The sequence below is a fragment of the Lampris incognitus genome, chromosome 14 (assembly GCF_029633865.1).
Source record: "Lampris incognitus isolate fLamInc1 chromosome 14, fLamInc1.hap2, whole genome shotgun sequence".
NCBI classification, from domain to species: domain Eukaryota; kingdom Metazoa; phylum Chordata; class Actinopteri; order Lampriformes; family Lampridae; genus Lampris; species Lampris incognitus.
The window spans coordinates 33,302,708-33,324,372 of record NC_079224.1 but is presented as its reverse complement, the minus strand read 5'-3'; positions in this window follow the sequence as shown (position 1 = coordinate 33,324,372).

Here is a 21,665-nt window from a genome sequence, read left to right as displayed (position 1 = left end):
ACCTGGTCGCTGCACTAGCACCTCCTCTGGTCGGTCGGAGTGCCTGTGCGGGGGGAGTGTGATCCTCCCATGAACTATGTCCCCCTGGTACTGTCAGGTGAAAAGAAGTGGCTGGCGACTCCACATGTATTGGAGGAGGCATGTGGTAGTCTGCAGCCCTCCCCGGATCAGCAGAGGGGGTGGAGCAGCGACCAGGACGGCTCGGAAGAGTGGGGTAACTGGCCGGATACAATTGGAGAGAAAAAGGGGGGGAAATCGAAAAAAAAGAAGAAGTGAGTTTCATATTATTGCACCAGTATAGGAGGTATGGCTGCCATCGTGTCAGAAATGGTAATGAAGGGCGCCCTGGTGGCTCACCTGGTAGAGTGGTCCCATAAGGCTGAGTCCTTACTGCAGTGGCCTGGATTCGAATCTGGCCTGGGCCCTTTGCTACATGATGTCACCCCCTCTCTCTCCCCTACCTTTCCTGTCTCTCTCTACTGTCACTGTTAAAATAAGAACAGAAAATGCTGGGAAAAAAAAGTCTAAAAAAAAAAAGAGAAAAATTATAATGAAATTCGAATTTCTATCATGATTGCAGATCAACACTTTAAATATATAAAATGCATTTTATTTGGCAAATTAGAATGTTCTGACAACAGATATCTGATACAAAGTAGACACATGTGACCATATCTGATGAGCAGCTGACGATTTTTTTTTCTTTTTAAAATCAATTTGAAACCAACACTGTTTGACTAGCAGCAGGTGATTAGCATGTTTCCTAGTTATGAAGGGTGGTTAACAATAGTTCATTTATTTGTGACTCCATGATTGAAGTGCCTCAGGCCTCTAACTAGCAAACAGACCAACTGTCAGCACACAAAAGTCCTCCTTATGCTGCACCCACCTTGAGGCTAACACAATAAAAGCTTTTTCTCAAACACTGGAGGGTGTTTCCAAATCACCAATGGTTGGTCAATGTGGCCTTGAAGCTTTTTATAGGTATATAAAAAATACTACAGGCCAACACCCTAAATGATTCAGACTGAAAGGCCACACACATACGTACATGCACACTTTCACACAGGTCAATGCCCTACCACACACTGATGCAGTTCAAACTCACTCCTCAGCACATTTTAACATCATGCTGTTTCCATACGACATTTACTGCACTGAGAATTTTCTTCACAACAGTTGTGTTTGTACATGTTCTTTAAATCGTGTTGCAACATGACATCACTTGGGTTTGTCATTCACCTTTAGCCCCCCTATACATTTAACGTTACACAATATCACGGGTGTATCACATGCATTGTGCCATGGCTGTGATCCAGACTTTTTCTTTCCCCATGCACATGGCTTCGCAAAATAACAGCCTCCTCACATGTCTGTAATTCTACACATGTCACATATACAGGATAGTCATCAGCTCTATCTTAATATGCATTTCTATGTTTGCAGCATTTAATATGCTGCAAATATATAAAATTAGACTGGTTTCAATACTATTGCAAACTTAACATGTAATGAAATTACCTTACCTTTCAAATACACAATCCCTCCGTTGTGCAAAATCCTAACCCAAACCCTAACCCTCTCTTCAACATGTTATTAAATGCCCTCCTCTGAGGGAAATTTGTTTATTTACAGAGTCCCACTCCTCCATCGTTTGTGACCAAGCACCATTAAAATATTGGACCTGAAGCAGAATGTGCAAACAGGGACTCCTATATCCACATGACAGAGTGTCCGTTGTGCTTTAATGGTCATTTTTTCTCAGATGTTTGTGCCTTGGCATAGCAGTCACTGAAAAGTTGGTGATGGTGGAGTAATTTGGCTGAAAGTGTATTGTAATCTTCCACGTACGAGTGATCTATCATTCCCATTGACACCCATTAGTATGCATTTAGTGAAAGAGGCGATTTTATACAATACATCAATACAAATATTGGAGAGAAGGCATTACACCAGGTTTACTCTGTTTGTCCACAAAGACAGACTGGATGCAAAAAGTATCCCATCTCTGCTGACCTATTCAAAATAACCGGAACTTCCTTTAACACGGGCTTTGTGTTCCCTTGCTAATATAACTACCTCGAGTATTTTGCACTGAGTTATTTTGTATTTGTACATTTTTATTAAGCCTCGAGTATTTCGCACAATTCATATAATTTTCTATTTCTGCATTTTTACTATACTTGTGTATATATTTTTACTTGTGTCCAGATGAACTGATTCAACTTTCTGTGATTTTTACTATAGTTTCTCCCTGTTTTAACTCAGTACTAGACTGAATATTATTGCTGTGCATGTCTCTAGTCTCCCTTTCAGGCATTGAACTTGGGGAGTTGCAGACTCAATTTCCTTGTACTTACACAATAACAACCAAAGGCATTGCAAATTAAAAAATTAAAAAAATAAAATCTCAACATGCAGATTCAAATAACAAATGTTGTGTTTAAAAGGGCCACAGCCTATACCAAAGGAGGACGGGGTCAGCCCTGTGGTTAGCTATCGAATAGGTTAGCTATTGAATAGGTTAGCTATAGAATAGGTTATCTATAGAATAGTTTGGCGATCAAATAGGTTAGCTAACGAATAGATTAGCTACCGAATAGGTTCGCTATCGGTTAAGGTTAGGTTAAGGTTAGTGATAGGTAGAGACTGAGGTTAAGTCAGATTAAGGTAGGGTAGGTTAATTCTAGGTAAATTCAATATAATCACAGACACAACGTTTAGTGTGAGAGACTTTTCATCACTCATCTAAGTGGATTTGTTAGTCTGGTGAAGACGTTGCGTCCAGATGAACTGATTCAACTTTCTGGGATTTCCTTACTTGGATTATTGAGCATGCATCAAGAAATTAAGTAGGGTTGAGGGAACATAGACACGCTCCCGCAAAGGGCAACTAGAGTGGAGGCGTCTGCGTTAATTGGTATAATGCATGATTCTCAAAACTGAATTCAGTGATTTGTAGTCCAACTTTCCACATTTGAAGGATCGGACACAAATGGCACCAGCTTGATTCAAATTCAGTTGTGATATCCGATATTCGATGCAGTTTCTCAGGGCCTCGTTTTCCTAGTGGTCGAACCAACTCAGTGAACACTGAGCTATAGCAGGGCAGGTGGACGACAGCAGCAGAGCTAGCTGTGTCAGGCTTTTCCCTAACTGTGTGGTTATATTTTAAACGGGGGCTGTAAATGAAAGTTTTACTGGATTATTCTGTTCCGGATGACTCAGACTGTCCATTCCTCGGGTCTAAATCCGTTTGGAAAATAAGTTACTAGCAGCCATCACAAAGATCACAAGTCATTTATTGGCCAGTCCCCTCATATTTCTGTCAGTAAAATCAGCCTTTTCTCTCTTTCTTTCACACGTTAGGAAAAAGGAAAATGATTAGTGAGAACGAGAGAAAGAGTGAGAGCAAGAAACAGGAAATGAGCGATGCGAGAGAGGCGGCTAACCAAGAACAGAGAGGAAGATGGAGGATGCAGAGAAGATTCTAAAGAAAGATACACGGGCAGATTCCTTTTTATCTGTGGCTATAAAGGGAGGATTTGTGATGGAAGAATTAAAGGAGGGGAGGCCTTGATATGCAAATTACCCTGCTGTTAATCAAAGCAATAAGATTAGCCTTCCAAATTGAGATGAAGGAAGGCTCCATTATCTGGGCCGAGTGTCATGTTTAATAACGCGGAACGGCATGGTAATTCACTACTGACGTAGTGCTGTTCCTGTGTGTGTGTGTGTGTGTGTGTGTGTGTGTGTGTGTGTGTGTGTGTGTGTGTGTGTGTGTGTGTGTGTGAAAGATGTGTATGCATGTCTCTTGTGTGTGGGAGAGAGAAAAGAGGGAGGGTGAGAGACACAATGATAAAGAGTTATGTGTTTTAAAAAGGGATAGATCTTGTGTGTGCATGTGCGTGTGTGTGGTGTGTGTCTGTGTGTGTGTGTGGTGTGTGTGTGAGAGAGAGAGAGGAGAGGGAGGTTGAGAGACAATGAGAAAGTGTTACGTGTTTTGAAAAGGGATAGATCTTGTGTGCTCACACAGGGATGTTGAGCGTGTGTGTGTGTGTGTGTGTGTGTGTGTGTGCTTGTGTTAGGCTTTGATGCAAAAGTGTTACGCCATGTTGTATGGACGAAGATACTGTCAACACAGGAATAACATTATAATAATGTTATTAACACAACCTTGTACCGGCACAATCACAAGACACACGCACACACACACGCACACACGCACACACACACACACACACACACACACACACACACACACACACACACACACACACATGCACACACTCTTTCCCAAGGGGGACCAGCTCTTTTCATTCATTCAGACAGTCTCTTTCACTCTCACCATCTTTCTTTCTCTTTCTCTCCATTCCTCTATTTCTCCCCTCTCGCTCTCACTCACAACCACACAAAAACATGTACACTTTCAATCTTGGTGACATCCATGCACACACACACACACACACACACACACACAGCTCTGCTCACCTTGGACTGATTGTATACAAGCCAAGCACTCAGAAAACAGTGAAATAGAGACCGATAGAGAGAGAGAGAGAGAGAGAGAGAGAGAGAGAGACGTGTGCAGAGAGAGAGGCGCACGCCAACATTCCCGTTAAAGAGCAAGTTTTTCAATAACTAAACCAAACCAAAAGCCAGAAATAGGCCACTTCAGTGTACAGTGGCAAGCGTTCCCCTGTTGTTGTTATCTCCGAGATCTCTTCAATTGATCCCGACAGCCTACCCGTCGTTTGGGGAGGGAAACTGTAGTCACTGGTGATTATAGAAGATACCCCTGCCACCACCACCACCGCCCCTTCTGCCCCCCTCTTCTCTACCCCCGCCGCCATCCAGGGGGCCAAATTATGCCTGCATTAATATTTCATTTTACATGGGACTTGCATAGAAACCACATGTGTACTCAGCCCTTTGTCTCTGTGTCAAATGAAATGTGCTCAGCAGTCATCAGAGAGAGGGGGGGTGGAGGTGGTGGCTGAGGCGTCCAGCCTGTGATTGGAAGGGCCAAACATAGAGGAGAGGAAGAGGAGAGGTGGGCTTGGAGTAAAAGAAAGGGAGAAGGAGAAAGAACAGAAATGTGTGTGTGGGGGGGGGCAGGTGAGGAGAAGAGAGGGGACAACTGCAGAAAGAGAGGAACTCGGAGGAGAGAGAGGGAGAGAGAGAGAGAGAGGAGAGTCGAGGGAGGGAGAGTAAAGGGGAAGAGTCGGTATGGAAGCAGATGGGAGCGAGGAGAGCAGTCGAGGGACCGGGCGAACGATAGAGATGAAAGCGGGGTGGAGGGAAAGGGAGAGAGGTGAGGGGGAAGGATGAAAGGAGGAAAAGAGGAGAAGAAGGGAGGGGAGACATACCTTGGTCTTCTAAATAATGCAGGGAGGTGGAGGTGCACGGTGGGCTGAGCCGGAGACAAAGAACTTGCTTCACGCGTTAATATTTGACAGGGTCCAGAACAAACCAATCAAAGCAAACCCAGGTTTTCCATTACACATATAGATAGAGACATGTCATGCACTTCATTCAACATATATGTGCCCATGCAGCGAAGTCTAATGTTCAGAAGAGACACTAGTTATGTTTCCATCCAACTTTTGAACAAATTTCAAGTGAACAACTCGTGTCGCAGAGGAAATCATGCAAGTTCAGGTGCATTTCCCTCTGAACTGTTTAAGAAAATAAAACCCTGAATGTAGTTTTACGCCATTTGTCCTTACTTCCATACAAACTTTGAGGCAAATTTTGGGAATTTCATTCAATATTTGCCATTTCCGTAAACCTCATTTTAATCGAAATGACAAAATTCGCCTCAAACACTTGGATGGAAACGGGGTCTCTGATTCACAGCCAGCGTATGAGAGAGATAGACGTGTACTGTATGGAAAAGGGACTGACGATTACATTAAGGGTTACTATGGAAGAGTAAAATAAGACATACCTTCACTATTTCTTATTAATCTTTTCATCTTGTTCCCTTGCTACTTTTTAATGTGTTTTTATATTGTTATGTAAAGTACTTTGAATTGCCTTTGTGCGTGAAATGAGCTATATAAATAAATTTGCCTTGCCTTGCTTGGAACATTATCAGATATCACATGATATCTGACTGCTTTCTCATTCCAATCAAAGCACAGCTGGAGGTCTTTGTGTGTCTCATCCTCTCTCCCTATCTTACCCCCCTCCCATCTCTCTCCATCATCTGCCGTCTCTCCACTTACTTCCTCCTCTAGTAGCCTCGGGGCTAACTCGGCCTACCTGACTCAGGGCTCCCAATGCAGACCGGCTAGATGTAGGTCAGCGAATCCGACCGGAACGCTGTACAGACAAGAGAAAAGAGCAACCGTCCATGTTTGGCACTGATTTAATTAAAGTTGGGAAATGGAAGCATTCAAGACACTAATGTGGCCAAAAACGTTTAGCTGTGATACGAATACAGACAACATTTCCAAAGACAGGTTTATGGAGGTCATAAGCCTGGTCTGGTTCCTCAACCCACTCAGGTTAATTCACATGTATGGATGTAAATGTATATTTGTGTTTGTGTGCTGAATGAGTGAGTGTCAAACAAGCCTACTGTGAGCCTGCACTGGCAAGTAGCCGGTGGAGATTTGTGAGTGCAGAGGTTAACACCTAACTGGGTGACTTTACCTTTTCCATGTTTTTTTTACCCCCCCCCCACTTTCTCCCCAATTGTACTTGGCCAATTACCCCACTATTGCTGTTCCGCCCCCTCTGCTGACTGCAGACTTCCACATACTTCCTCCGATACATGTGGAGTCGCCAGCCACTTCCTTTCACCTGACAGTGAGGAGTTTCACCAGTGGTACAAAGTGCATGATCACACTATTTCCCCTAGTCCCCCCCCCCCCAAACAGGCACCCCCTGAATAGAGGAGCACCGACTAGAGGAGGCGCCAGTGTAAGCGACCAGGACACATATCCACATCCAGCTTCCCACCCGCAGACACGGCCAATTGTGTCTGTAGGGATGTCTGACCAAGCCGAAGGTAACATGGGGATTCAAACCAGCCATCCCCATGTTGGTAGGCAAAGGAATAAGCCACCACGCCTCCCGTATGCCCCTCTTTTCCATGTTTTTGAACGTTTTAGCTCATTTATTTCTAGAAATCGCAATCTATTTATTTCTATTTATTAATATTTTTATAATCTATTTCTACAAATCGAGTATGTCAAGAGTGTGCTGGAGGTGAAGAGAGTGTCGGACAGAGTGATGAGTATCAAGCTGGAAATCGAAGGTGTATTGATGAATGTTATCAGTGCATATGCCCCGCAAGTTGGATGTGAGACGGAAGAAAAAGAAGAATTCTCGAGTGAGTTGGATGACGGGGTGGAGAGGGTACTCAAGGAGGAGAGAGTGGTGATTGGAGCGGACTTCAATGGACATGTTGGTGAAGGGAACAGAGGTGATGAGGAGGTGATGGGTAGGTATGGTGTCAAGGAGAAAAATGTGGAAGGACAGATGGTGGTAGATTTTGTGAAAAGGATGAAAATGGCTGAAGTGAATACATATTTCAAGAAGAGGGAGGAACACATGGTGACGTATAAGAGGGGAGGAAAGTGCACACAGGTGGACTATATCTTATGTAGAAGGTGCGATGTGAAAGGGATTGGAGACTGCAAGGTGGTGACAGGGGGGAACGTAGCTAGGCAGCATCGGATGGTGGTCTGTAGGATGACTTTGGAGACCAAGGAGAGGAAGAGAGTGAAGGCAGAGCCAAGGATCAAATGGTGGAAGTTGAAGAAGGAAGACTGTTGTGTGGAGTTCAGGGAGGAGAAAAGACAGGCACTGGGTGGTAGTGAAGAGTTGCCGGTCAGCTGGGCAAGCACTACAGAAATAGTGAGGGAGACAGCTAGGAAGGTACTTGGAACCACTGAGACAAGATTGAGATGGCTTGGACATGTGTGGAGGAGATGTGCTGGGTGTATTGGGAGAAGGATGCTGAATATGGAGCTGTCAGGGAAGAGGAAAAGAGGGAGGCCAAACAGGAGGTTTATTGATGTGGTGAGGGTGAGACATGCAGGTGGCTGGTGTGATAGAGGAAGATGCAGAGGATAGGAAGAAATGGAAACGGATGATCTGCTGTGGCGACCCCTAACGGGTGAAGCCGAAAATAGTAGCAGTAGTAGTATTTCTACAAACTGCGTCTGCCAACCATTTTTTAAAGCATGCCATAATATTGTTTTGTTTTTTTTGTTTTTTTTTAATGCATTTTTCCAACCTTCCAGACAGACATGGTTCTCTATCAATTTCGGTTTGGCATGAAAATCAACTTTGGAGAGACTTGTTATCATTATGGGTTAATACAATTGAAAGCACAGATTAAGTTGAGAAGTTGTGCTTTTCTCACTGCCAGTCACTAACTGTCTCTAAAAAACAACACCATGTAAAGATAGATAGGAGCAATGTACAGTTTACATGATTTATAGTATTTTTAGTAAATGGGCTACAGTGGTCACCAACCCTGTTCCCGGAGAGCTAACATCCTGCCGGTTTTCACTCCAACCCTAATTTAACACACCTAATTTTACTGATTACCTACTTAACATGACCTTGATTAATTGACTCAGGTGTGTTAAATTAGGGTTGGAGTTAAAACCCGGCAGGACGGTAACTCTCCAGGAGCAGGGTTGGTGACCACTGGCACCGGAATGGCCCTTAAAAAGTCCCATGCCGACGAGACATTATTTCCCACTAAACATGTCAACGCCTTTAACAATGCCCCAGTCAGCATTAAAGCAATAACAACACTGTTGTATGTAATGGCATTAATGCCTGTGTAAACGTAATTACCAAAGGTCATAGGTTTATATGCCTGCAGCCTGTTTACACTCTTCTGTATGCGTCTACATCCACACACTCGTTTCTCTCTCTCGCTCACCTGGATGTAGATAGCAGGACAGTAAAACCGAGAGTTCTGGCTTTAATGCAGCAGAAAATGTGCGACCCCCCGTTTTCCTGTAACCTTAATTAACTGTCAAATTGACAGAGGAGGTCACGGCGGTGGTGGGACAAGAGAAGAAACAGCTCAGATCTGATAACAGGTATGCGACAGTTTAAATGCTGTGGGCGATGTGATCGAGCGATAAGTGCACGTGGAGGGCGGCAGGGCGTTTAGTTGAAAGGCTGCAAAAGGCTAATACATTTCTTTTCCCCTACACCGTTTGGTGCCAAACGCACGAGCGTGTTGTATTTGTGAAACCTGCATAGATAAAGTGACCATTTGTATCAAGGTAGGAGGCCGACACAGGTTGTTTTAAGGTCATTCCCTCCGAATTTTAATATATTATGGCAGAGATCAGATGTTCTCGTAGATTTATAGACATAGAAACCGCAGTTTATTTTTTCCTGTTCAGACTGCAAATGTTTTAAGGTTGAGTTAGCCTGATTCCTTCTCAGATAAATGTATTTGCAATTCTGGTTGTCTAGAAATAATTAAGGCATTAGAATAAAAGACATGAACCATGTTTATCTGAACTTAGACATAAATGGCGTGTCCCTTGATAAAACCCAGACTCTTGGTGGTGTTGAACCCAACACCGAGCCCGGTCTCACCAATTCATTGCACAGGAATTGGGATGATGTCACAAACCAATGTTGTTTGAACACACACACACATATACACACACACACACACACACACACACACACACACACACACACACACACACACACACACACACACACACACACACACACACACACACACACACACACACACACACACACACGTGTATACTATAAAAAGAGACAACTGTTTCTCCACCCCTGCACTGACATGACCTTGAAGTACAAGAGACCTTAGAAAAAATGTGAAAAGGAGAGAGAGAAGGAGAGGGTGGTGAAGAGAATGAATTGGTATTGTGTCCTCTAATGCTTGTATTATTATTTAGTTGTATTTTCATTTAAACCACTAGATGTCACTGCTAACTTTTGAGTATTTTTTTACCATAAGTGCTGTTGTGTAGTACAAAGGAAGTGACATACAGGGAAACAGGAAGTAGAGACTGGAAGCCATCAATGCTGCAAGATGTTCATTAAACTGTAAGCTAAGTCATCCATGTTCTCCTGCGTGCTTTATATGCCATCCACCTCTACAAATTGGCGACGAGGTAATCCAGGTAATCCACCTGCTATACTACGAGTATAGATGACTATTTTTTTGCAAAGATGGCTATACATGTACCCAGTCCTGTCCCATTTCTGCCTTGTCCTGGGAAACCTGCTGTCCAGTTCAAGACCTGGATGCGAATGTTTGACAACTACCTCCTAGTCATAAATGCAACAGGGAATGTGTGGCCAGCTGCAAAGAAAAGAGCTGTCCTGCTTCATTGCCTTAGAACTGAAGGTCAAAGGATCTTTTACTCACTGCCAAATACAGGTGATGATTATGATTCTGCTGTTGCTGCACTACAAGCACGTTTCACTCCTATGGCTAATGTGGTAGTGGAATGCCACATATTCAGAAAACGAGTTCAAGGCCCACATGAGACTGTTAGTATGTGGCGGCTTCATGAGAGCTTGCTTCATCATGTGATTTCAGAGATGAAAGTGATGAGATGTTGTGTGATCAGCTTATTGAGTACGTCTCAAATGCACGCATTAGAGAAAGGCTGCTGCTAGAGCCTAACCTCACTCTAGACAAGGCTATCACAGTTGCCACACAGATGGAGTCTGTGCAAGCTGTGCAAAAGAAATCACGTCGACCACGGTACCAGAATAAGCCATCTACACATGCACCTACCGCTATGACCGCAAAGTCCTCTTAAACATGTTTCAGATGCTGATCTGACAGCCATCTAGCGAATGCACCCTCATGCCCTGCTGCTAAAGCAACCTGCAAAACCTGCCACAAGAAAGGACATTTTACTAGAGTGTGTTGCTCTGCTCCCACCCATCCAGTGCAAGAAGTGGAGTTTCCAGAACTGACTGTTCTATGCATTCAAGAGTCTGCTCACACAGCTGATAAAATAACATGCAATGTCAAAATCCAGCCACCAGACTCACCAGCCCATGTCATGGACCTGGTTTTTGACAGAGGGTCCTCAGTGTCCATACTGCCCAGCTCTGTGTTTAAAGAGCATTTCAGTGAGTCACAGTTAGCGCCACCTACTGTTCGGTTGGTCACATACTCCAAGACACACATACCTGTGTTGGGATGCCTTTCAGCTACGGTGTCCAGATATGACATCACCGCTCCAGCAATCTTCTTCATCGTAGAGAATGGAACGCCATTGCTGGGTATGGATCTGATGAAAGCACTGAACATCCACATAGTAGGCGGTGCTGTAATTTCTCCTTCTCCCCTTGCTACTGCTCCAGATGCACCTGTCATGCACCTGTCCGCCTCTCCTCCGCCCATCGGCTGTGCTAAAAACTTTGTGCACCGGGTCAAGGTTTCTGCATCTGTAACCCCGGTCCAACAAAAACTGCACTGACTGCCCCTGTCTGTAAGAGGTGCTGTCACAGAAGAGACAAACAGGCTCCTTGCCGCTGGTGTGATCAAGAGAATTGATGCTTCCGCCTGGGTGTCTCCTATTGTAGTTACGCAGAAGAAGAAAGGAGGCATTTGTATGTGTGTGGATCTCCGGGACCCAAACAAGGCAGTCGTCACAGACTGCTATTCACTCCCACACTGCAGCTCCTCGCAGAGGAGCTGCAGTGTATTCAACGATTGATCTGGCAAGTGCCTATCATCAGGTGCCTCTACATGAGGAAAGTCGGGACCTCACCGCTTTCATTACCCATGATGGTCTCTTTCGCTACTCCCATAAGCCATATGGCCTCTCCTCTGCACCATATGCATTCCAAAAAATGATGGGTACTATCCTGGAAGGTCTGCCAGGAGTGCAAAATTATCTCGACGATATCATCATCTACAGAGCCAACAGCACAGAGCATGATGCTCATCTGAAGAAAGTCCTCCACCATCTGAAAGAGGCAGGTTTACTCCTGAACGAAGAAAAGTGCTGCTTTAATCAGCCAAGTCTACACTTCCTGGGTCACGTGGTGTCTGCTGAAGGCATCATGCCTGACAAAGAACACACTGAAGCTGTTCTGGACGCCCCAGCTCCAACAGATGCTGCCACACTGCGCTCTTTTCTCGGCTTGTTGTCATGGTACTCAAAGTTCATGCTGAACTATGCGACAGAATCGGAGCCGATGGGCGCATGCATCAGAAAAGACTGATTTTCAATGGACAACTGAGGCACAGAAAAGCTTTGAGAAAGTGAAGTCACTCCTGGTGAACAGTGCAACCCTTGCCCTCTTCGACCCATCCCTGCCAGCAGTGGTGTCCACCGATGTCTCAGATAACAGCTTAGGAGCTGTGCTCACCCAGCTTCACCCTGACAGCACAGAATGCATGGTGGCTTTTGCCTCCTGGATCTTCACCACAGCGGAACGCAAATACTCCACTGTAGAAAAAGAAGCGCTGGGATGTGCCTGGGCAGTTGAGAAGTGGTGCACATACTTGTGGGGTCGTAGATTTACCTTATGTACCAATCATCAGGCCCTCACAACCCTGCTTACCACGAAAGATATAGGCCATGCTGGAATGCGACTTGCACGCTGGTCTGCCAGGCTCTTGACCTATGACTATGATGTGGTCTACCGTCCTGGATCTGAGAACTCCACTGCTGACTGCCTCTCCCGTCTTCCTCTACCTGTACCTGCCGACCCTGCTCTGGATGCTGAGCAAGAACTGGTTCCACATGTCACTGCTGCTCTTGGTGCTTTGCCCATTGCTGACTTAGAGGCTGCTGCTGCTTCATGCCGGGAGATTTCTGCAATCCGTGAACAGATTGCTCGGGGCTGGCCAAGGAAAGTGAAAGCGCTGAGTCCAGATGGTGCTCCATACTTCCACATACGTCATGAGCTGTCAGTGAAAGGTTCACTGGTACTTCGAGGAATGTGTCTGGTTGTGCCACTGTCCTTACACGCTACTCTTGTAGCCCTTGCACATGAAACGCACCAAGGGGTGGTATGCACAAGGCAATGACTGAGAGCGTACTACTGGTGGCCAAAGATGGATACCCTGGTCCACTCTACATCCAGTCATGTGAGCCCTGTCAGTCTAACGACAAGACTGCAATGCCTCGTCCTGTTCCACTTCAGTCAGTGCCTTTCCCAGATAGGCCATGGTAAAAGCTGGCTATTGATATCGTCGGGCCTTTTGAGACAGCTACGTGGGACTGTCGATACGCCATCACCCTGGTCGACTACCACAGCAAGTGGCCAGAGGTCAGTTTCTCTGCGAATGTCACAACAAAGGATGTTACGTCCTTCCTCTCCACTGTCTTCAGCAGAAATGGCAATCCTGAAGCCATAGTAACGGATAATGGTCCTCAGTTTGTATCTGCTGACTTTGCTACTTTCTTGGCTGAACGGAGAATTGCACACCACAGAGTCTCAGTGTACTACCCTGCTGCAAATGGCGCCATCGAGCGTTTCAACTGTAGCCGGGTGGTAAATCTGTTAAATATGTTAAATGATTTTCCACTTAAATTTAGTATAGTTTAACTGTTAATATATGTAATTGTTACACTGTCAAGCCATATAAAATGTCATTTGATGTATTTAAATTGTGAAGCAGATTGTGAGTGTATTTTTATAGTTTTGGTTGTCATTGCATGTTTTGACCAGTAAGTGGCAGTGGCGGACTTTTATGTGACTCCGCGCAAGTTATCCAAGTGCATCTTGGGTATTCTTTCTTTTTTTCTTGTGTGGAGCGCCTGAAGATTGCGGTGTGACGGTGCTCTGACTCCGTAGTAAGTAAGGGTAAATATCTTGTGAAATATACCTGTAACATTATTCCAAACAATATTTTATGTCGGTAATTTGACAAGATGGTTTGATTTAGACGCTACTGGAGTTGATGTTCGGTGATTTTGGGCGCGAGCCGTCGACCGCTGTTCGCCATTGCAGGCATGACAAGGTAATGTTGGCGTGAATAAAGCCACACCATGCCATTGTATTTGGGATGTAAAGGTTTTATATGCATTTTAATTCTGTTTAAAGGTAACTGACAGAGTGAGAAGTTGCGCGATCTTCAGGAAGTTCCACATGTCTTTGTTAAACCCTGTTTAACGTACATAGTCCACTGCCGTATTTTGCACCGTATTTTGTATTTATTATTTCCCTTTTTAAAATCTTTTCTGTTAAACTTGCCACATCTGTGAACATTTATGAGCTGTTTGCTCGAAAGACACAGGAATGTATGCACTCAGTAAAACGATCTGCATTCGAAGGTTCAAACAATAAAATTAAAGCTACAAGAACCCCGGAAGTAATTGTGTCCTGTGTGGTATCTAATTCCACGGGCTACACAACCATGTCCTGAAACAGTGTGCAAATGGCAATCTCACAGTCAGCCCTTTTCGACCAATGTAGCGCTGATTCAGGCACCGGTTCCGTTCAGGATTCTGAGAACCTTGGTGCTGTGTGGCGAACGGGCCCGCGTTTCGACCAGTTTTTAGCGGAACCGTTTTACGTCATCAACGGGGGACTTTGTGCGTTGCACACCGGATGTAAACATTAGCTACATCCCACTGAAACCCACTAGCTAGCAATAATACGGCATATTATTACGTCGTCCAGCTCCATTTTTGGACAACTCTGTTTTTATCGTCTCGGTAGTCCTTCTTAAGTTTTTTTTTTTTTTACTTGTTGATAATTTGTTCTTGCGTTCGAGTGAACCCAACCTTGGCCATCTCTTCTACTAATTCGCCATACAGCTTACTCTTTCTCGTGCTACTCTCTAGTTTTTCCTGATACTCGGGAGGAGCCCAGATAACAACCAAACGCTGAGTGTCCTCAGCTGACCACTGCGCACCCTTGTTGTCTGCCGATTTCGCCATTATCTACCGTTAGGCCTATCTCCTCACTTCTTCATCTGGGATGTCACGCGCCCATTGATGTCGTCACGGTTCGCGCTGAAAAACCTGCTATTTTTTGGTGCCGGTTCGGAACTAACTTTTCGGGTTCGCAACCAATTTATTTTTGGTCAAAATGCTCTGAACCGTTCAAAAAAGTGTTTGCGAACCGGCACCGAACCCGTTCCCTGTTGGTGGAAAAGGGCTAAGTCTGAGCCATGGAAACCTGCCATTACTGCCTTCCTGATGACTTATCGTGCCACACCGCATGCAGCTACTGGTGTTTCTCCCTTTCAGCTACTGCATGGCCGGAGGCTGCGCACGAAGTTGAGTGTTCTGCCGCCCTCACGTGCAGACCGTGTCTCGGATGAGCAATTACGGAGGAAGGTCACACCATCAAAAAAAGATGAAGTCATACGCTGATCAGAAGCGAGGTGCACGCACCCGTCTTTTCGAGGGGGATAGTGTGCGAGTGAGAACACCTTTCCATGTGCCCAAGGCTCACCCGAAGTTTGGCAAACTTCAGCGAATCAGGAAAAGGTGGCCCAAAGCACACACCTACTGGGGGATGGTCGAAGATGGAATGCCTGCCATCTAGCTCCTGACGTCTCTGCAGTTCCAAGACCACAGGACACTCCTGCTCCACCCACTCTTATATCCTATCCAGACTGTCCACGAGTCTAAGGAAGCCTTCTTGGATGCAGGATTGAGACTGTGACTGCTTAATTATGGGTCTCAAGATAGACTGCTTCCAAATATCCTTTCATTTTTGTAAATGTAGAAACGCACCTGGGTTGTGTTAATGTTCTAATATGCAGAATAATACATAGTGTTGGCTAGAGTCTGAGTAATAACACTCTTGGTTATGTACACACTTATTTTTTTGGTTGTGTTTGTTATTTCTTACACAGTACTGCATAGAGACAAGGAACAATTTATATGTATTAACTGTGTTGCAGGTTTACTAAATTCTTTTTTTTATCCAGGGAATTATTTTATTTTTTACAAAGAGGGGAAATGTGTCCTCTAATGCTTGTATTATTATTTAGTTGTATTTCCATTTAAACCACTAGATGTCACTGCTAACTTTTGAGTATTGCTTTTACCAGAAGCGTAGTTGTGTCGCACAAAGGAAGTGACATACAAGGGAAACAGGAAGTAGAGGCTGGAAGCCATCGACGCTGCAAGATGTTCATTAAACCGTAATCATCCATGTTCTCCAGCGTGCTTTATGTGCCATCTACCTCTACAGGTGGTCTCCAAAAAAACTCTGCAGATTACTTTTAGCATACATTTGTTTGCATTTCACTTTTGCACATATCCTATTTTGAGATTTAGTTTTGGCTGAAAATGAACAAACGGGCATGTTTTGATCTCTATCCTTTAACACTAGAATGGCCGGGATTTCACTCCTGCCTAAAACGACCAATGGCGGCAATTTTTAAGTTCTATATTCTGTCAAGATAAATACCCAATTCAGATATTAATGCATTACATATGTTATTATGTCTGTTATGAAACTAACTGACACCAAAATTAACAGTTTAACAACTATAATACTATTTTTAAACAATTTAAACTTCAGAGAAACATGGTCGAACTTGAATAGCAAAATTGAAAAGTGAAAATATTACCCGAAAAACAAAACGGAAAACACATATTGCTAGTCTAACAAACGTAACAAGGCACATAAAACGTGAATTGTAAAATAGGAACTGAAAATAAATATTAAAACAGCCCCAAACAACGACCGGAACTTAAAAACTACTAGAACGAACGTGGGCGGTCATTTTGACCGCCGTGGTTTTTAAACTCTATATTCTGTCAAGTTAAATACCCAATTGAGATATTAATGCATTACATGTGTTAATATGTCTGTTGTGAAACTAACTGACACCAATATTAACATTTTAACAACTTTTAATACTATTTTTCAAACAATTTAAAATGGCCGCTGTCCAACGCCTGTAAATACTGCAACGCGTCGGTGGTAGTCATGGTGCGTCTGTAACCAGACATGTTGAAAATAATCTGGATCATCGACGACCCGGCGTACACTGTCCGGCGGCTGTTGAGGAATATGGCCCACAGGAACGCAGGTGGATATTCCACCAGCTTGGACATCTCCTTCATCTAGGTCTTCCATAGAAACACGCCTGGTGGTTCACCTGGAGGCTCTCGGTAGGGGGGGTACTTTCATGGTCCCGGCCGTGCCTCCGGTTATTTCCCTTGTTTCCTCTTATTTCCCTTGTGTGTGTATATATATATATATATATGTGTGTGTGTGTTGTGGGCGTGGTTTCCCTGGGCACTCTCCGGCTCTCTCCTGATTGCGGCTCATTGCCTCACTTGCCTAGCCTTCACACCTGCCTTCCATCTGCTCCAGTTCTCCATCAACTCTTCGGCAGATCAATATTTCAACCACAGTGGTAGTCTCTAGCTCTTGGCTGTGCTGCAATAGCGTTTTCAGAGTTATTCCTCTTGTTTGCATTACCTTTAATTACTGTTTTTCCTTGTGCTTCCAGGATCACTACTCTGTGGTCCCCCTGCCTGCCTACCTCGCCTGCTCACTTCCTAAACCCCCGAGCTTATCCTCAGTAGAGATGAAACGGTGTGAAAATGTCATATCACGATTATAGTGACAAAAATTATTGGTTGTTGAAATGTGCTGAAAATTTTCAAAAAGTACTGTTACACACACACACACGCACACACACACAGAAATCATTTTACCAGGTTTTATATTGAAAACCACAAAATTAGCAGGACTATGCACTCTTTGTTTGCATTAACATTAAAGTAACATAGCCAAAACATTATGTGAACATATGAAAACCAGATCAAATATGCGTTATTAAAGGTGGCACCATGTGGCCATGAGAGGTAACTGCACTTTGTGTACATTGCAGATAAGAAAACACTAACCAAAAAGACATTTTTTTTACATTCTATGCTCAAGTTCTGAGATCTAGTCTTTTACAGATTTCGCAGCACTGGTCGTGCCTGACCAGAACAACTCCTAAGGGCAAATACGCTGTTTCTTGAGTCACTGTTTCGAGCGTTTTTAGTTTCCTTGAAGAAGCGACTTTTTCTTCATTAAGTTTCCATAGTGCAGGTTTAAATCAACACAACGACCACACTTTAGACTTAGAAGACTGAAAAATCCCCACCAGAGCGCTGTCACTGCCTTCCGCCGTATTTTCTTTGACACAAAACAAACCCACATTCAATGCTGCGCCTGCGCACTTATTTCCACACTCCAGTCCAGTTGGTGGCAGCAGTGCACCTCTAAGCTGGTTTGCCAACCACCAAAAAAAAAAACACTAAATAATAAGAAAGACGCCCTGCGTCTGGAAGACTTGCTAACGGCTCTGTGCACAACTGTAGTCCACTGACTTCCGGTATCTACTGCAGCGGTCATACCAGTTTCCTGTTTGTTGGCGCGTGCTGGTGTCAATGGCATATTTTTCGCGATGCCTGCAAGATTTACCATGGATAAATGTCAACGACATGCACAGGATCGTCGTCAAATTTTCACCTGCACCTACCAGCAAATGGGTGAAAAGTTTCAAGTTATATACATGTTAAGTTACGTCTACAATTACTCATCCTCATAACTGGAGGTTACTTGATATGTACAACTTGAAACTTTTTACCCGTTTACTGGTAGTTACAGGTGAACATTTGTCGACAATTCTGTTCATGTCGTTGACATTTATCCATGGTAAATCTTGTAGGCATCGCGAAAAATATGCCATTGTCAATAGCACAGGCCAACAAACAGGAAACTGGTTTGACCGCTGCAGTAGAAACCAGACGTCAGTGGACTACAGTTATGACGGTTAGCGAGTGTCAGTATGGTTTCATGCCACAAAGAGCACTACAGATGTGATGTTTGCTTTGAGAATGTTGATTGAGAAGTATAGAGAAGGCCAGAGGGAGTTACATTATGATTTTGTGGATTTAGAGAAAGCATATTGCCAAGAGAGGAGGTGTGGTATTGTATGAGGAAGTCGGGAGTTGCAGAGAAGTATGTACGAGTGGGGCAGGATATGTATGAGGGAAGTGTGACAGTGGTGAGGTCTGAGCCCTTTCTTGTTTGCAGTGGTGATGGACAGGTTGACGGACGAGATCAGGCAGGAGTCTCCGTAGTCTATGATGTTTGCAGATGACATTGTGATCTGTAGCGGGAGTAGGGTGCCGAGGAGAGCCTGGAAAGGTGGAGGTATGCACTGGAGAGAAGAGGAATGAAAGTCAGTCGGTGCAAGACAGAATACATACGTATGAATGAGAGGGAGGATAGTAGAATGGTGACGATGCAAGGAGTAGAGGTAACGGAGGTGTATGAGTTTAAATACTTGGGGTCAACTGTCCAAAGTAACGGGGAGTGCAGAAGAGAGGTGAAGAAGAGAGTGCAGGCAGGGTGGAGTGGGTGGAGAAGAGTGTCAGGAGTGATTTGCGACAGAAGCGTACCAGCAAGAGTTAAAAGGAAGGTTTACAAGATGGTTGTGAGACCAGCTATGTTATATGGTTTGGTGACAGTGGCACTGACGAAAAGACAGGAGGCGAAGCTGGAGGTGGCAGAGTTGAAGATGCTAAGATTTTCATTGGGAGTGACGAAGAAGGACAGGATTAGGGATGAGTATATTAGAGGGACAGCTCAGGTTGGACGGTTTGGAGACAAAGCAAGAGAGGCAAGATTGAGATGGTTTGGACATGTGTGGAGGAGAAATGCTGGGTATATTGGGAGAAGGATGCTGAATATGGAGCTACCAGGGTAGAGGAAAAGAGGAAGGCCAAAGAGGAGGTTTATGGATGTGGTGAGAGAGGACATTCGGGTGGCTGGTGTGACAGAGGAAGATGCAGAAGACAGGAAGAAATGGAAATGGATGATCCGCTGTGGCGACCCCTAGCGGTAGCAGCCGAAAGTAGTAGTAGTAGTAGTAGTATTTACTGTGAATTTTTCAAAGTGTGGTAATCAAGCACAGTTTAACGATAATTACAATTTGGTTTATGGGGAAACCGGTAACCGTTTCATCTCTAATCTTCAGCCAGCCACACTCACTCCCTCGTCCACCTGTCCTGCTCAGCTCAACTCTGCTAACCACCATCCTACTCAGCTCAGCTTTGCCATCCACCATTGCCTGTCTACCTACTGCCATCCTCATTCCCCTTTATTCCTACAACAAACCCCTTGTCTGTCTGCGTTTGGGTCTGCCTCAACTAATCGTAACACTTCAAGTGGGTTGCTGATTGTGTCTATTATGCTGACTGGGCCATTTTTGGTGCCTACATGTTTTCGGAACCAGTTAGATTATTATTTGGGTGCTTTGAATATTTTTAAGTCTAACTCTCAACTGCCCTCTCTTTTTAATCTTTCCCCTCTGCTAAACTTTCCTTTCCTCTCTGCTGTCCTTATTTCAGGATTTGATACCATCCACTTATGTATATATGCGGAAAAGTGTATGAGCAACCACTTGGAGCTTTCTTCTTGTAATTGTGCAAGCACACACATACACACAATCATACTGCAGAAAGCTATTGGTTGGTTGGCTGATTAAAGCTTGGTTCGCCGTGGTCGAGTGGCTTCCATCATGCCGAGATTGCCTCAGCCTCTTGTTAACCTTCTTTGGATGAAACAACCCAGTGGTTCACCTTCAAGCACTCTCATCAGCCCCTTATTTCACCGCCTCTCGCTCTCCAAACAATTGTGTGTGTCAATTGAATGTGTGTGTGTGTGTGTGTGTGTGTGTGTGTGTGTGTGTGTGTGTGTAGCTGTGTGTTTATGCATGCATACAGTTACATACCACTGTTTATGCCATAGATTTGTTCGGTGTTTGTCTGTGTGCACACAAACACATGCCTACGGTCTATACATGCATACATAATTGTGTACATAGCCTATATTGTACCTATAATCTTACATGTCTGCATGTGCACATGGATGTGTGTGTGTGTGTGACCCCTCTTGCCTGCTTGAAAGTTACCAGCCATGGCTTTGAGAGGGCTTCATCCTCCTCTCCTCCTAACTGATTATTAACTACAGTCTATGTCTAGCCAAGTGGGGCCCTAACACTTTCTAATGCTGTTACTGTGGAGACGCACCAAACGTTTGACATTCTTTCATTCCCAAACAACAATGGAAATATCCAAATACCACGTTAAGTTTTATTGCTCAGTTTTCTGTCCATTTAATTTATGACTGCTTTTATCATCTAAGAGCCTGTCTGGCATTGCTTCTGTGGAGAATGCACTGGCTTGATGCCATTTCCCTTTCTTTTCAAGCTCTGAACTGGCTGTTTGAGATCAGTCTGATGTTAAGGTTGTTTTACTGAAAACAGGATCTTTTGAGGCCGGGACTTTTACCCAATATCAGAATCAGACTCATGTTTATTGCCATGCAGGTTTGCACATACATGGAATTTGACTCCAGTTTCGTGGCTCTCTCAGTGTACTTAACACAGAATAACAACACTACAACTCATCAGCCTTCAGATGTATACACAGAAGGATTTACTATATACGGGTGAAATAAGAGGTGATAAAATGCAGTGGTGCAGAGAATATATCAGAGATGCTGAAATAGATGTTAGCATATATAAAACTCTTGTCCCTTGTTGTATAGGACGGCTTATGTTGATGTCCATTTTACACGTCCCTTTTGGTAGAGCAAAAGAAACACGGAACACGCAGCGGTCAGACTGATAGCAGTTATCTTGTACAATGGTTTTTCGATCAAAGAGGACATTTGCCAGAGAGGCT